Below are 12,486 nucleotides of genomic sequence, written 5' to 3' on the forward strand. Positions count from 1 at the left end.
TGTCATGCTGAAAAATAAATCTTACACACAACCTCCTGTGGGTTGGAATTCATTTGAAATGGAATTTATTAATTTGCATATCATTGGATACAGCCTTTCCAATTAGACAATCTTTGCAACTCCTACTAAATTTTTAATTTATGTTACTGCCCCTACATTACTAGCTTTTTGTAGATAAAATGAAAAGGAAAAATACAGAAGATCCTGAATTAATAAAAAATAGCAGCAGGTTTTAATTTTCAGATTGTTGTTTGTACCCTTCTAGGACAACTATACTATACTGGCTGAGTGCCCCAAGAATATATGCACTTATTTATTTTATTAATGATTCCATTTTCTCTGTGTGCTCTGAAATTAGGATACTTTCTCAAACAAAGGCTGTATAACGAAGTATGAACGGGACTCCTGGGTCTGCCTCAGAACCTGGAGGTGGAATTTTTTAAAACCTGTCAAAAGGGAATGTTTCTCAACATCTTCCTATAAAAAACCCTCCATGAAAACAAACAAAAAAAGAATCACTTGTCCTGTGCAGCATCAGCATACTCATTCATAAACAAGCAAAAATCAATTTTCTGTTCTAATATATCAGGTTTATTTTCACCTATCTTGTTTATTTGCTGTTTGAATGCGTAAGAATGCACGTGTGCAGTTGTAGTTGCACCAACCTGGTATTCTATGACTCTGTGATTTACAAATATTTCACAGGCTGTTTTTTCATGTCTTACAGAAAAACAGCCACAGCCAAAAAGCACCAAAGCGTGATAGTTATTATGCTGTGAGGCAGTTGCAAAATACAGAGCTGGAAGAGCAGAAGTTCCACTGCTGCAGTGCCACTGTGCAGACCCTCCTTTATACATATCTGGGAGGGGAGAGAGGAGACCTGGAGGCAGCTGCTGCTTCTGTCAACACATCAGAGGGACTTCTGAATCCTACCATCATTTACTGTTAATTCTCTTAGTTCCCTTTTCTTGAGAAAGGCAAAGGCTGAGGCTGGGACCCGGCAGGACGAGTGCAGCAGGCTGACCTGCCTGCTCTCACATCCGCTCACTCTGGAGGAGCCCTTGTCCTGGGTGGCAGGCTGGCATTCCTGTCCCAAACAGCCTGCAATGTACCCAGGTGCCCAGTCTGCCTTTGGTCTGCTTGGGCACCTGGTACCGAGCAGGTGGAGGTCTTGCCAGGGTGCTCTAATCATGCATTTACCCAGGCTGTCCTGCTCTCTTCCAGACTCTGATGGCCTCTAGAAGGGGTAAGAGGTTACGAGCTGTAGTTAGATCTCTTATGATTCACACCCAATTTAGGTGTCACTATAGGATCTAAAGTCGTAAGAACAATAAGACCTGTACAGTCCGAGAAGAGAAAAGAGAGTGGTATCTAAACTATACATTTGTAACAGGTATTCTTCTCATTGGGATGCTTGTCAAGTTCTTGAGAGGGAGCCTGACATCCACATAACAGACCTGAAGCACCAGCCTGGCTCAGGGTCCCATTGCAAGAGCCTTCATGCTTCAACAAATCAAATAGTGAAGATTTGCTGCATGAGGGCTGTCAGAGAGCAGCAGTGCCCACCTGCAGGGAAATCCCCCTGTGCAGGGTGCCGACCAAAGGAGGAATTCTGGGGTTCCCACTGGAAAGCATGAGGGAGCAGAGATCTCTGCAGAAACCATCACCATCCTGCACAGGGTAAAAGGCACCAGCCCTGTCAGAATCCTTGATATATAGGAGGCACAGGAGATACTCATCATTTAACCCTTCCTCTTTATAAAACAGCTGCAAGAAAAAGAGCAGGGTTTTTATGGGAAACCAAGAAGAAGGTGGACAGCGGATATGGGTTATAAAGATGGTCCAAGATGGTGAAGACTTATTTAGTTGTTTTTAAATTAAGTTTGTAGAATGCATTAACATTAATTTAGCATATAGACTCTACTTGTGCATCAGGGTGTGTACAAACAGCTTAGTATCCTGCTGGGAAACTGTCTGAAGAGACGGGAGCAAAGGCAACCTTGTGGTTCCCACCACAGGGTTCCAAGAAAGCTCTGCTCTCCCATCCTGGCTTTGCCTCTTGGCCTCTCCAATCCTGTGAATACAGTTCCCTACTTTAAAAGGAGGATATTTAATTATAGCTGGATATTTTAAGTTCAGGAGAAGCGAACAGTTTTAAAGAAAAAACAATGGCCTTTTGTTTATTTTTTCTTTTATATGGGAATTCTACTGCATTGCTTTTATTTACTCTTACTGTAATTTAAAGTGACATCTGTATTTAAAACAAACAAGCAAAAAATAATCTGTATGTACTCCCAACCACTGAGAAAATAGAAAAAATGCTGACTTATAAGACCTTCTCAAAATACTGTCTACAGATAGGGTTGTTGCCTGGGACTCAGAGATTCTATATTTTGCACGTATCATTGTTTTGCCACTGGAACACATGGAAGTTGTAATATTACTGGCCTATCTTGTGAATTGCTTGGGGACCAAGGAATGAAAAGCAGGTAAGAGCAGGAATATAATTAAACAAGGGTTGAGCATTTTTATTGTTCCCTTCCCCAGTTCTCGCACCAGTATGATTTGGCAGTAGTCAAATAGAGAGGATTATTTCCTCTAAATCCCTAGTTAGACAGAATAAATCAACAGCTGCAAGCCATATGATATAACCGTGTCCCCTATCACAAGCATTACGCTTGAGACAGATGCAGGTTGCTGGTTGGAGATCTGCTGCGCATAGCCTGTTCCTCAGCAGGTTGTGCTGCCTTCACACCACTTTTGGCAGTAACTACTAGCACAGAGTTTGCAGGGAGCATCCTTGGAGACCCTCCAGGCTTGCTCATGCCACGGCAGATACTATAGTGAAACTGAGGTTGAGAGAAAAACACTATATCACCTGTGGTGTGCTATGGGTCAGGTGCTGGTGATCATGGCTATAGGATGTGTAGCATGGGAAGGGCAAAACACATGCTCTCCATGGAAAGCTCTCCTAGTCAGTGTCAAAGTGAAGAGCACGTGAGTCTGTGCTGCTCCACTGCATCAGTCCCAAAATATTTGCCTTTCACACCGGCATATGCAGAAAAACCTGCAGATTTCCTTTTGTTAAGGACCAAAGTTCAGTTTCAACATTTTAATTCAAAGGGAAACATTTGTACTATAGTATGGCCTGCAAGTGGAAATTACACAGAAAAGTTCACTGCTTTCTTCCTTTCTTTTTTCCCAAAGAAATTACTGTGAGTAGTTGGCTGTATGAAACCTTCCTTAATCATTTCAAGAGCACCCCACAACAGAAGTTACTCTGCTGAAATCTACAAAACTGTTTGTGGATTTGGATTCTGCTTAATAAATAGTGTGACCTGAAGGTAGATAACTTTCAAAGGGGCAAAGATGTTTTTCTTGGGTGTAAACATGTAGCATCAGGGAGTTACAAGACAGGAACATAACAGAGACTATTTCACAAGCCTCAATGAATGGTTGTTATTGCAGAATCATAAAACTATATATTAAAAATTTATCTGGATAGCTTTATTCTACTTTCCTTTCACCTCTCCTATAAGTGCATCAGAAGCAGATACAATAAACAAGGAAGAATATTTATCACCTTCATTCCTTTAACAAAATCAGGACATCAGCCTTTTCTAATAAAATCACAATATAAATGTGATTGAGTCCCAAGATATAAAATGATGGAAACAGTGCAGAAATTCAAAGCCATGTGATATGAGTGATATTTGTGCAGTGCTGGAACACATAAGATAGAGAGAATTTAACATCTCAGAACTTAAACCTGCATTTTATCCAGAATTAATTTCCTCTAATCGCATTCTCAGCAACTACATGGCTATTTCTCTTTGTTAGTCAATCTACAAATGTCTCTTGTACTGAAAGAGTGAAAATGGGTGGTTTCCCATACTTATAAAATAGTAAAGAACTGAAAAAGCTGTAGATCAGGCTTTATATTGTCAGAGGTGTTACCAGGCTGACATCAAAAGTTGAGCTGAATAAAAATTACAATGAAGGAAACAGGAGAACCAAAACACACTGCTGTTGTATGAAAAAGTATCTTCACCAATGCAAGGCAGATAAATTTTGAAGATACAGCATTAAACAGGAGCCATAATAGAAGAATTGCTTTTTTTAAAATAAAAAAAAAAAAAAATCTGTATTTCAGGGGGTTTCAGGTAGAAAGAAGAATACCAAATAACTAATCACTAATTACTAGATTGGCATCTATTTCTCATTGAAATACAGTATGTCCAGCTCATCACTTACCCTCTAAAAATGAGATGTAACAGATACCAAATACGTTTGATCATTCTGGGAATATATCACAAAAACAGATACTGAATTTTTTTTCAGACACTCAAGTAATGACCATTCCATGTCCACGTGTGATAATACTTTTTCTGACATGATTTTTAAAATACACGGCCTGCAGGGCTGCAAGAGACCTCTAAATTTAAAGGCAGGTTAAATTCCTGTGTGTCTTTAGTTCTGCCAGTAACAGCTGATATATCTCCACGCTGAAAGCTCATTCATCTGGTCCACATTTAGAAGTTAACAAGCAGATGCCAACATCTGCATTAGTTATCTAGACTCCTTTCTTTATCGGAGGGGAGAAACTGGCATTCCTAAAGGACAATTCATTCAGTATTTTAGACTTCTATTGTAGGAGGAGAGGAATCATCGCATAAAGGTGCTGCTTTGGCAGTGAGGAAAACCTGGACAAAGAGCTCAGAGCTGATGTAGACATGACAGATATCTCAAGTCAGAGGAGATTAATTCCACCACAAGCCTCTACGTCCAACATCTCCCTAGTACAGGGGGCTCATGTTCTTAAGGGAGACATTTGTAGCTGGCAAGGAGTCCAACACACAATGTTTATGTACAGATATTATTCTCCCAGAGAGAGAAAAGCAAGCAGGCCAAGACCAGCTATGTGCCTTACACATTTCGTTGTGCTGTGCTATTCCTATCTAACATTTCACACAACTTCTTTCAAGGTCTTCTGGGACTCCAGTCTTCATTTGGGGCTGAAATGGCTGCTCAGTAAAGAGAGGAGGCATCTGTGACTCTGAGCAAATATATCCTTTGGCTCGGAGGCACCAGCGTTCCGGCATGCTGAAAAGCAGCATGTCATTGCCTTCTGAACCTGGCAGGTGTCACTCGTGAAGGAAGATAGAGAAATGCTGAGACCTTGCTGGCTTTGACAGGCAGAGGTTCACAGGTGCGGTGGAGTTGCCACTTGGGTTCAGCTTATAGGAGGTGACTGACAGTGAAGCACGGCTTAAGAAGAGAAAGGCGTCCTTTGGGAGCAGCCTTCAGAGAGAGCTTTCATCAACACAGAATGGCTCTTCTCTGCGTCTCAGTCCCACTGCTTATTATTCTATGGAACTTTCTTGCCAGAAATAACCACAAAAGGGTCAGAAGCTAAGCCAAAGGTCCATCTAAGCATGGCTAACATTTACTTGTTCACAAAGTTTTTGAAAACATGCACTTTACCAGCCGGGCTCTGACAGCAGAAATTCAGCATATGGAAAAGAAAATCCACTTTTTCAAACTAAAAATAAACACAAGATGTCACTCCTTAATTCAACTGCCAGCATTTGTGATTCTTCCTTTTGCATTCTGTAAACCCATATCTTAAATTCAGAATAAGGGTGACAGACAAATCAGGCTGGAGAAAAGGGAGGTCCCACATCTCAGCTTCAACTTTGCCTCACATACTTTCAGCAAGCAGGCATCAGCCAGTGCTTTGCTTGTTTGTGAATATGGGATACAGGCAGCACTAAACTGAAGATAAAGTATCCGTGCAATCATGGGGCCAGTGACCTGCGCTGTGAGGGGAGAATTAATACTGTTCTAGAAAATGCAAATAAAATAATGGATGGTCCCTTAGTTTCTCCCTAGTAAAGCCCTGATTTGCGAACACAGCTAAAGACCTGAGATCTTCATAAACCTCACCTAAAGTACAAGGGCTGAGCATGGTACAAGCCCTCTTATACTCTCTGTCTTTGCAACACAATCACCCAACAGAAGAAAAGTAACATAGGAAGGCAGTGGAAAATACTAAAGCTGTTGATTTTGAAGCAATCTGTATGGAAAAGGACACTTTTCCCTGTGTTGCGGTTTGTTTCTACCAGAATGCTTGTGTTACAGATGGATGCATTCGCTGAGCTGGACCACCCAGGAACTCGTGACAGATGACAGAAGAAAAGCCAAAAAGCCGTGACTCCAGTTCTCGATGCTGACCACGATCTCCAGCAAGCAGAGGGAACACGTTCGTGAGGAGCGGAGGAGCTTTCTCTGCAAGAGCACAGCACTCGATTTTCCCTCCAGAGGCTGCACAAGTCGTGCTCCAAAGGACTGTGCAAGTGTGGAGCTGAACACCACAACCGAGAAGGCAGAGTATCCCACACTGTTGTACAAAGGACATGCTCTGTTTACATTTCATCTCATCTCACTGCTTGGAAGACGAAAGTAAGTTTTCTGATAGCAAATCTTTGAGTGGTGTCATTTTTTACCTAATGAAGTCTGGAGTAGCACTGCCCATCATAAAATTAAAGAATAGGAAAACTTTAAGGTGTAAAATTCAATGCAGGATATTCATCAGATTTCAGCAGCAAAAATAAAATGAAAAAAAAAAAAAGTAATACTTTCTGAAAACATTGTATATATTTATAACATTCATTCCAATGTGATGGGACTCAAAGCATTTTTCATAGCAACTCCTGTTGCCTCAGAGACACTAACACTTGTAAAGTGGAGTTAAATCCCTATAGTATTCATGGAATTATTTTATTTCTTAGTCCCTTAAAACAATCTCTAACTTAGTAAATTTCTCTGAACATAGCTAGAAAATACATGTGTATATTTTGACAATGTAACTTTTCATATTTAAAAGTCATCATTAATAATGCTTCTGATCAAGTATTATGTTAAATGATGAAACTAAATTATTGTAGAGTACTTCATTTTAACAATATAAATGAAGAAAAATGCAATATCTCTAAGAAGAAGTTCTGAAAATAATTTTGGCAATTAAAAAATGCTTTCTTAATTATCACAGATTGCCTTCATCAAATTTAAAGTAGGGTGCTTCTGTCATAATAGATTATTTTATGCTAAATGCACATGCAGACACACACAATTCCAACTTAAAAATATTTTCAGCCTTTGTCTATACACAGATTAATACATAATTTCTGCAGAAACATTTGAAGCTTCTAAAGAATAGCAGGACATACTTTGCTTTTATCCAAAACATTTTATAACTGTCATTTACAAATACTCAAAATCACTCTGAGAGTGGGAGAGGGAAATTCTTCCAGTGGCTGTAGTGGTGGATGAAGAACGTGTGTGCTTCAGGGAAAAGGAAATAGTTCTAATACGAACTAAGGCATCTGAGGACAAGGGCAGGGGAGAGCAGGGGGCTCTTTGTTATACATTTCCTAGAAAACAACATCTATAAACAAGCTATGTCTACTAATAACTAAAATCACAGAAATCACAAAGTTGGAGAGAGTGGAAAAAACTCTTTAGTATTCAGATACAGAGTTCTTCCGATGTTTGGCAAATACACTCAACTGAATTCTGTGCCAGTGATAGATTTTCTAATATGTAGCACATGGCATTGCGTGCAGTGCATCCAGGCTCCTAAAAACCTATAAAAGGCCTTTCTTCCAGAATACATATAAGACAAATGAGACTAACCAGGGGAAAACACTTTGTGTAAAGCAACAGTGGTTCCTATCATAGAAGCAAAGTCCCTCTGCCCAGAACAAATACAGAAATGACACTCTTAGAGAATCACAGCATAATTTTGGTTGGAAAGAAGCTCTGGATGTCTCTGGTCCAAGCCCCCAGTCAAAGCAGGACCAGCCTTAATGTTAGATCTGGCTCAAGGTCAGAACACATTTCTCAGGGCCATGCCTGTTTCAGGTGTGAATGCCACCAAGGATGGAGATTCTCTTTCCTCTCTGGGCAAACAGATCATGTGGAGTTGTATGTGTGTGCTCATCTCAGAAAAGGAGAAAATACAACACTTCTGGAGGAGTGGAGCAGTACCATGGTTCTAACTATAAAGAGGGAGAAGCTCAGGTGCTGGGATGCCTTGGCAGGCATCTATAGGGAGCTGAATTCCCACCTGTGGCTCACCTTGGCAATGGAAGTCTGTAGTTTTGTTCACTCTTTTGCCTTTCCCAAGAGCGCTGTATGTTCCAGACATATCTGTGTTAGGAGACCTGGAAAAAATAGATATCCATCAGTTGAGCAAACTTAGCATTTAATGAGGGGTTTGGTGGGCAGCAACCTTCTTTTAATTCATGTAATATTAATATGCAAATGAGCGAAATGCTTGATGGAAGAAAATCCAAATAAACTTAATTGGCTTGTGTGTATAAATCGTTTCATATTACACAGTCTGCTCAGTCCTTGAAGGCTCATGTTAAACAAAGCTCTCAGCAGTACCTCTATACTGACAGGTGCAACAGACTGGTTGTTACTTTATGCTCCCCCTGTCCTGAAAACCAGCATGGTTACACCAAAGAGCAAATGGGAAGATTTATGGAGACAAGTCAAATAAAAAATACAATGACTGGCAAGATCATTTTAACTCAAGTTATTCTTTTTTTTACTTCATTAGACAATAGGGAAGCAGAGTAAATGGTATGTTAATTAAGTACACTTATTTTAGAAAATTAATTGCAAGAATCACTCTCAAATGGAGCTATAGGTATATGGAGGTTTATCTGATTGAGACAGCAGAGACAAAAGCACTGGGATCATTCATGAATCCCATTAGATTTAATTAAGATTGTGAACAAATAAGCCAGGAAGAATGTAGAGAGTTTGGCTTCTGTCCCCGTTATTTTCTTGGGGGCTTTCCTCTAAGGTAATATTTGTGTATCTTTTCTGATAACTAAACTAATTCAAAGTCAAGTTTTCTGGTGACCCTATGCTCTAACATCTACTATAAAAGAAAGAATAAGCTCATGTGCAACTGATAAAAATGATAAAGCTGCAACATTTATTTTTGTGCTTTGCTTTAGAGGTTAACAAAAAATAGTTAACCTTGAGACAAATGGTAGGAGGATGAAGGACAGTGGGATTTTTTCTGCTTCAGAGTGAAACACAATTTATGGTGACTCCTTCTTCTGGTGCCAATTACCTTTCATTCCGCCCTTTGGGGGTTACCTCTCACTGGTTGTGAAACATCTCCATCAGTAATTTTGTTAATATGTAAAGCTCCTCTGGGTACACATTGCCTCAGAAAATTTAGAAAATAGGTAATACTATTCAGATCATACAGTCATACTCCAGCCCAGTCAAGTTCAGTGTATTTTATCCAGTAATTCCTGAATAGAGCTCAACAGACTGAAGCTGAATTTAAGATTATAGACAGACAGCAATTAGTAATTAATAGGCCTTTAAGATGAAGAAACTACCATATCTCTTAGAAGTTGTTTCAGGGTCTCATTACTCTTACTGATAACATTATTTGCATTTCTTAATTTCTTGACCATTTATTTATTACACAATTGAGAGGGGAAAAACAACATTTTGTTTGAGCCAAAGGTTACACAAGTTCTGAAATCACTGGCAAAGTTAGATCTCAACTCTGCCACACTTGTAGAGAGTGAATCATGACTCATAAGCCTTCAGTCAGCTTTTATTTTCAAGATAATATTCACTATCTGGAGCAATCCAAGAAATGGTGAGGAAGAATGCTTAGTTCTAATAGTATTTTTTTTATAATATGTAAGCTTATAAAACTCTCATGCTACTATAGAGAAAAGTGCAAGAAATCATAACATGGACAATTATCTTCTTCCCAAGACATAATTTATACTATAAAGCATGAAACTGAACTGCTTCTTCAAACTCGTATTAATTTGTTTTAGTATGATGACATCGTTATTCATATCAAATACATTAATAAGTCAAAGCCTTGGAGGTTGCTTCTGATAGTGCTAAAATTCTGAGACAGCTGTATGGGCTGTGGGGAATAAAACAACTCATCAACTCCAGATCTTTTCCATGAGATAACCAGAATAACATGTGCACAATATGCTTCCTTTGTCAAAAATGACGGCATGATAAACTTGTTTTTAATTCTGCACTGACCCAGATGTGAGCACAAAATACAGGATGATATGGAAAACCCTTTATGTTCCCTTCTATGAGCTCAGCTTTGTATCTAATTGAGTGATGCCATCCCAGGGGTAACAAAGATACAAACATCATCAGACATCCTGAAATTCCCAGAACACAGGTGTTTACCGGAAAGTAGCTTATTTTGGTTTTACTAGCTTGTAAAAAATAGCAGTACCTCCCAACAGGCTCTCCTAATAAAGATTCATGGAGTTTAAATTAAGAGTTATCACTCCCTGTTTTTTAGATTTATCCTGAAAACAACTTTTGAATGAGCTACCAATGCAGCTATGTATGTAAGATACACCAGAAACATGCCTGGGATCTGTACCTTTCAGCCATGAGATACACCCATTTCTCTTCACCTTGGCCTGGCAGGTTTTCTGTGTGACATGCAAGAAAAATAATTCAGCATAGTGACCCAGAATGAGCTCCTCGGTCCTGAGGAAGTGCAGGACTTAGAAGAGGTGGAACTGCTCTTCAAAATACTTTCTATTAGATGATGTGACAGATGTTTCCATAACACCTTGCTGTTACCACTTAGTATCTCTAAAAACTGATGAGAACCACAATAAATATTTCATCATGCTTAATTTACAAAGGCATTTTCATGGAAAGTGGTTATATTTGAGTATCTTCCATTGCAAACAGTTCAAGGTACAATCAGATTAACTTGATAGGATGTGTATCATTCAGTTGGTGCTTACACAGCAGCTTTTTTGCCTTGAAATATATCTGTTCTTTCTCTCTCATCAATTGTTTTAGGGCAGCAATCTGGAATATTCTGAGAGTCTGTCTTTGCCAGGAAGCAGTCTTTACTAAAAGTTGATTTATTCTCCCACCTCTTATGTACTTCTGTAGATCATTTTTCTGTGTTTGTTTCGTGCTTCTGATCAGAAAATTACTTGTTTGTATCCAGTGTGCAATGGAACAATGATGCTAGGCCAGTGCAGAGCCTGCACACTGGCAATCATGCTGAACAAAGCAGCATATTCAAAGAGTGTTTTGGTAAGTATTGTCTTATATGGGTGGTTGGGAAATAAAAGAAGTGAAAACAGGAAGAATTAGACTAGGATATAATTAGTGCCAGCATCCAATATTTAAATACAGAATATTTCTATTAGACAAAACACCTAAGCTCAGGTGAGGCCGATATTTCACAAGACATGTCCACATGGGACCGGACAGAAACAGGTTTGTGAGTTCAGGCATCTTCAGAAACAGGGGGTGCAGGAATCTGATTGCCCCTCCATGCTGCCAGCAAACAGAATCCCCCGGTCATGGGATCTTCTGTGCTGCAGCTCACTTTAGCAAATTGCACTTCAAAATGGCTTAGAAATGTGCTAAAATACGTGCTGGAGGTCACCGCTTTCATTATGTGGGAAAGGTCACTGGGGTGTTTAGAGCACAGAGTTGGGAAAACTGTATTTACCAGCACCCTTGTAAATAGCCAGTAAATAACAGGGCCTTTACCTGCACACAGAGGCATGTTTAACACAAGCTGTTCTGAACTATCAGATTATGGACCAGACTTCTGTCTCTCTGTAACATTTACCTTTACAGTAAATTTTGATGCATGGATACTGTCAGAATCTTCATAACACTTGACTTCTCTTGTTGCTTTTTAATTTGAAATACAGTGTATATGAAGTATACAGTGTTTAGTTTGCCATAAATGCCACAAAAATTGATACACCTAATTTACCTTAGAAAACAGGTAGGCTGCAGTTGGCAAGTTTTATGGAGTTCTGTGACAGTAGCAGAAGATGTACTAAAGTGTTAGGGCTTCATAAAGACCAAGTTGATTCTAATGGCAGAAACCCCCTTCCCTGTCACCAGCAGAGGACTGAAATCCAAATACTCAAAAACCTCTTCATAGCAAATAAAAATGCCAGATGCTTTCTCAAGCACAGCACTTGAGCATTTGCTGTTCATGACACTAAATATTTATGATTTTTGAATGATTTTCTGGAAAATAACAGTTGTTGGCCTGAGCAAGTTTCCATATCAACTGCTTGCATCACTGAGATGCTTTCTGTTTTATATTTGGGTCATTCACTCAACTTTAAATAGAGGATTGTTTCATAAATCACCAAATTACGCTTGAAGCATGTTGGTAAAGCATTGAACGACATGATTTGCCAGGCAGTCCATGTTCTCTAGCGTTGTAAAACTGACTGAAGAGGTGTTGAAAGCAATCAATTATGAAGCAAAAAGTAGAGTTCGGTACTGCATGTTCACAGGCTGCCAGGGAGCTCCTGCACCAGCACGTGAAGGGCTCACCCGAGGCAGAGGGCAGCAGATGGGCCCTGCTGTTCTGCCATACACGGCCACTCAAGCTCCTGCTCTTAC

General features: G+C 39.6%; 1 protein-coding gene across 2 annotated transcripts in view; it reads left to right on the forward strand.

Moving 5' to 3' along the window:
* The first annotated feature begins 5,744 nt into the window (after positions 1-5,744).
* The window catches only part of ADRA1B (adrenoceptor alpha 1B), a 62,059-nt gene continuing 55,317 nt past the window's right edge, over positions 5,745-12,486 (forward strand). Inside the window, exon 1 of one of the 2 annotated variants that reach the window (XM_065030042.1) lies at positions 5,745-6,462. The gene's annotated coding sequence lies outside the window, so the exon portion shown is untranslated. The remainder of the gene's footprint in view (positions 6,463-12,486) is intronic. The other variant, XM_065030043.1, reaches the window with a different exon arrangement.

This window comes from Columba livia, chromosome 14, assembly GCF_036013475.1.
Source record: "Columba livia isolate bColLiv1 breed racing homer chromosome 14, bColLiv1.pat.W.v2, whole genome shotgun sequence".
NCBI lineage: Eukaryota > Metazoa > Chordata > Aves > Columbiformes > Columbidae > Columba > Columba livia.